This window comes from Terrapene carolina, unplaced genomic scaffold (assembly GCF_002925995.2).
Source record: "Terrapene carolina triunguis isolate 2854851 unplaced genomic scaffold, T_m_triunguis-2.0 Scaffold926, whole genome shotgun sequence".
NCBI lineage: Eukaryota > Metazoa > Chordata > Testudines > Emydidae > Terrapene > Terrapene triunguis.
Window position 1 is genome coordinate 4,695,809 of NW_020665277.1, and position 5,679 is coordinate 4,701,487.

The 5,679-nt window shown below is 41.8% G+C and overlaps 1 pseudogene; it reads right to left on the reverse strand.

Annotated features, from left to right (window-relative positions):
* Window positions 1-1,211: 1,211 nt before the first annotated feature.
* Window positions 1,212-4,637, reverse strand: LOC112113060 (annotated as a pseudogene).
* Between the last annotated feature and the right edge of the window lie 1,042 nt (window positions 4,638-5,679).

Sequence of the window (5,679 nt, forward strand, 5' to 3'; positions counted from 1 at the left end):
CCATTACATGAGCTCACTGCCAAGGAAAAGAACTGGCTAAATATAATCAAAGGTAATATTTTAACATGGTTAAAAACTCTTGATTCAGTTTTATCCTCAGGTTGCAGCTCCTAGCAAATTCAGTGGTTGCACTGTATGTTTGTTTGAGGGAAGAACTGGTCTTTTATTGCTGAGAAGTTCAAGTATGGAATGAGTTATGCTAACAAGTTCAAGTAGCACCTATGTCTCTGCTGAACAATTAGGGTTTATGAGCATTCAAAATCCATTCAGGGCTCACTCTATAACCCATATTGTAAGTCATAAGTAGGCCTTGTACAGGATGAATTTCATACTGAGTGCCTATCTAGGATAGTTTGCCTACTATGCATGTATGGTCTGAAATGGCTTCTGTTTTTAGCAGTCACCAAAGCAACCACCTTCTTTACAAGGAAATGCTCCAAGTTGTAAACTATGACTTTTTATAAGCCATAGCCTTCTGTTCCCAATTAATTGTAAAGAGTGAATTAATGAAACAGCATTGATGGAACAGAGAACAAAGAGAAATACCAAGACAGACCTTTCTAGTCCGGTAGCTGGATAATCAAGTGCAGCTAATAGAGGAAAGACTTGGCTCCAAACCCATTAGAAAATGTGTTGTTCATGTTCCCTTCATTAAATATATATATACATATATTCCTTCAACAGCATGTCCTTAACCTCCATGTAAGACTGAAGTCTTTAACCTGTCCCATTAAATTCCACCACCTACTGAAGTTCCAAATCAACTACCCCTAATGTCTGATCACGCTACCCTCTGAAAAGTACACAAAATTCAGTAAAGCAGCAATGGTCGTTTCACATATAGAGATTTATATCTCTTAGAACCCTTAGCACTGGGAGACATTCTCATACACTAACAATATGCAGACTCCTGTACTGCACTGGTTGTTGGTGTCACAAGTCTGACTCTTGGTGCAAAAGGATAATAGGAAATGCCATGAAAAGGAGACGTACAGCATCCCCAAGCTGGGGTGCAACACTGAGCAGCAGCCCAGGGGATACGTTGTCCCAACTTTCCATTAACTTTAGTTGATTAGTAACAGTGTATTCAGGGAACCCCAGATTCACTAAGAATGTAAGTAAATCAATCTGAGTTGCCATTTGTTTCTTGGGTCCTCTCTATATCGATGATTCTTGCAGGTTCTGTTCCAACATGTCCATGGCATGAGGAGTTAGGATGAAAATCTGCCATATTGGGAAAGCTCAACAAGGAACTCCCCTACTCCAATAAAGTAAATGACTTGGGCCTGGTCTACACTACGACTTTAATTCGGATTTAGCTGCGTTAATCCGAATTAATCCTTAACCCGTCCACACAACGGAGCCAGTTACTTCGAATTAAAGGGCGCTTAAAATCGATTTCTGTACTCCACCCCGACGAGCGGAGAAGCACCAAAATCGATTTTATTAATTCGAATTAGGGGTAGTGTGGCCGCACACCACCGAATTAATGTGGTTAAAATTAATGGGGTAGTGTGGCCGCACACCACCGAATTAATGTGGTTAAAAACCGAATTAATGTGCTTAGTGTGGCCGCGCACAATCGAATTTATACAATCTGTTTCCCAAATTCGAATTATCTAAATTCAAATTAATCTCGTAGTGTAGACGTACCCTTGGGATACCAAAGAGAGGAGCAATGACTAATGCTCTGCAGCCAGCCCCTCTCAGGAAGGCAGAGGGACCCTCCTTCCATCATATTTTCCTGAAAATAGAAGACAATATATATTGTTTTTGTTACCAGGCTCTCAAACATGTCATTTAACACAGAACGTTTTTCCCTATACACATTCAGCTTTCATGAAAGAGAGAGAAAAAACACAAATGCAAACTTGTGGCAGCAGCATGTCTATCTAATTCAGAACTAATGCTTCACAATCAATTAAAAGCTAAGAATATATTCTAATGGTAGGAGTCCTTAGATCACTGGCAAGACAGACTTCCAGCCCCATGCCACTGCACTGAAATCAGTGGAATTTAGAAACCTAAATGCCTTTGATCTAGGTGAAAGTGTATTGACATTTATATCATGGCAGTCAGCTAAGAATGGCTCCCACTTGTATAGCTCACCAGTGCCATTTCCCTCATGGGTGCACACAACTGTCGATACCTAGGTGGCAACAATACAATGATGAAGGATATCACCACATTTTTGTTGGTGATATGATGTTTGAGCCGAGGCAGTTCATATACAGGCAGTGGCTGATTCTCAGTACTTCTGCACTGAGGGACAAGACTGTTATTACTTGTGTTTTATCAAATAAGAAAAATGAATTCACATTCAGCAAAAAATATCCCATTTATAAATGAATTGGAATATTAACTCCCTGGCTGTGTGCCTAGTGCTACAAAACTAGTTCACCATTAAGAACTTACTGATCTCCACAATTACACAAAATGACTCAAAGCCACAAAGAGTACAATTTTCAAGGCTGCCCAAGTCATACAAACCCCTAATTAGTCACTTCTGAAAAATATTGTCCATCATCATTCTTCATTTGTTACCTTACACAGTCAACTAGTCCGCTGTAGCTGTCCTCACTTGTTCCTTTGGTTAGTGACTGGAGCCGTGTCTTTATTATTGGAAAATCAAAATGTTCCATGGTAAAGCATAGTGTTGGCTTGAACAGATTTATACAGGCAGGGCCAGGAAAGGACCCCTGAATGCTCTTTGAAGACACACATCTTGTCAGTTATCCATACTAAGATTTTTCTTGCTTTATTTTAGTAGACAGCAGAGACCAGAATGATCTCCTCTGCCCCATACCCAGAAAGATGAAGGCAAGTGTGTTAAATGCTGTTTGACTCCCCTTCTAGCCTAAAAATGTGCCACGTATTTCCACTGACCTGGTTGAACACTGAACAGTTATTTGTATTGTACGAGAACATACGGACTGCAACACTGATCAGACCATTGGTCTGTTCAGTCTTGCCTTCTGCAATAGCCAACACTTAATGCTTCAAAAAAGGCAAAAAGACTATAATACACCTACCAAGATATTCCTCCTCCTTTCCAAATCAATAGGAAGTTTCATTCATGTCTGTGTGAAGTAGCATATATTGACCTTTAATTTCCATTGAGCTTTCCTGGAGCCATCAGCATTCTTTGTTGGGACATCGTAACAGCACTCGAGGACTGTTTTTAAGGTCCCATTGATACAGCCACCCTCCTCAAAAACACCTCTTCACTACTCTATGGTACAGCTGTTGAGGTGCCTATCTCACAGCACAGACATGAAGGGGATTGTTCTTCAAGTGACGGTCCCTATGTGGATTCCAAACGTGTTATAAAAAGCCTCTTACCATCACACGGATTGACACAGACTGCTGCCACAGAGCCAGCCACATAACCAGCTAGAAATAACAGATAAAATGGGGCTCTGTCATCCAGAGACTCCTGTCCTCCTCTGTTCCAATGTGCAAATAATGGAAAGTAGATGATGGAGCAGGAAACATCCCTGAGAAAAGAAGACACCATATTTACATAACACCCCTTGATCAGCAGTTCTCACCAATGAAAGGAGAAAATGAGAAATGTACCATTACCACCTCAATAAAATGTCTCCAAGACCCCTGTAGAGTCCCTTAATGCCTTGCGTATGCAGAAGTGCATCTGCTATGTGTGTAGCAGATAATCTGTTTGTAAGTGCAGCAGGTCCAATGTTGTATGCTCTAGTCAGGGGAGAGCTGACAGCTACAAGTTTGCAGCCAGAACTTGAACAGTGGATTCCACTCACAAGCTGTTGAGATGCTGAAATGAAGCCGGAAATGTCAAGCTTACTTATTTCCCGGCACTCTTCCTGAAGTTTCAGATCTAGTTCTTCATCCTCAGTTCAGATGAGGCTGGAGAATCTGGTCATGGCCACCACCCAAATCACCTTCTTACAAGAACTGGCCTGCACTCAAGAAGTTTCATACCAAAGCTGCTACTTCTCGCTGATCTTTCCCAACCACTGAACGGTGCTCCTACCTGACAAGACATTGCCAGTTCTATATTACCACACCCAATCAGCCACAACAGACTGACAGAAGATCAGTACAAGATTCCTCTTTGTCCTCCATTCCCCTGGGGCCAAAGTGTTATACAGTACAAAGATTGATCTGCACTGATTGTTGCTCTCAGGCAGTGAGAGCTAAAACCTGAAATAATATTAACAGCTCCATCATTCATGACTTCAGAGATCTGTGTGTAAATGAAAATGTGGCTCTTTAGCACAGACACATTAGCACCCAGAAATTGACACTCAAAGCCAAGCACGTTGTAAATGAGGGGGGTAAGTGCTCAATTACCTACTCTCCCTGATTCCTGTAGTTGGATTTTCAGCATCTCCATGGGAGTGGTGATGATGACCTGGCATGTTCCAGCACCACAGCCTGCCACCATCTCTCTGGATATGGTCAGTCCCGTTCTAAAATGGAGACAAAAAGATTATGGTATAGCAATCTCGGTTTAGACCACAAATCATACAGGAGCAACAGAATACCTCACTGCCAATCTCATCATCTGCAACCTTATTCCAATGCAGAGTCTAAAAGGTAGTAACTTCTTCCAATCAACAAGTTAATTACCTGGCACTATACCCAACACTGTGCTGCATCTGCTACTTAACATCTTGGACAGCATAAGGTGCTGTATATAACTAGCAGTTTTGTTAAACAGCTGAGTTACTTTCAGTTCTGTTCAAAGCAAGGGGGAAAAGTTAAGATTAATAAAACTGGCAGAAAAAGCCATGTCTACCCTATGAGAAGAAGTTTTCTTCATTTTCCTCCACCATACATGTTTTATGCTTCTAGCTGCTGTGTAATGATGGCCAAACATTACAAGTGTGTTTGCAACCTAACAGGCTATTGTAATATTACATTGTTATGAACATATTAGTTCAGTTTTTAAAACTTTACTAATTTTGTGCCCTTCTGTACACATGTTCAGAGTTCGAGAGAAGCTGGCCTCCATTTATTTCAGCGGGACTACCTGATGTGGGACTGCCTGGGTCTTACCTCTGGAAGTAAGGTAAGACCAAGGCAGATAATCTGTTCCACTTTAATGAACTAGTAACAGCCAAAGCAGAAGTCAGGTGTAAGAAGCCCTCAATGATAGGGGGATTTGGGTACTAACCTGGGCTGTTGGAACCTGTGGGTCAATTCCTCCCGCTCTGGGGCAGGGAGTTGAGTGAGCTTTTTCTCTTGAAATTGTTGTAATTAACTATTAACTGGGCCAAGTATAATTTGAGAAGCCCTGTGTGGTTTAGTGGTTAGAGTACTCTACTTGGGGGGGTGGAAGCTCCAGGTTCAATTACTCCTTGTGAGAAATACCCTTTTCTCTTGACGCTCTTCCACTATAATTAACTATGAATTGGGCCAAAGGACACTTCCCAAAAGAGATGCCTTCTGTGGTGTAGTGGTTGGGGCTCTTGTATGGGCTGTTAGAGTACCTGGTTCAATCCTTGCTGTAAGCAAGGGGTTTACAATGTGTATCAGCTGCCTGTGGGGCTGTTTTATTTAAATATTCCTTGAGCTACATTAAAAAAGAAATCACTCTCTTGTCCCCCGTGGCTAGGCTACCCACCCAGGCAGTGGGAGACCCCAGGTCCATTCTTAACCGGCTGAGAGAGGTGTTGGAATAAGCTCTTGCACTTTTGA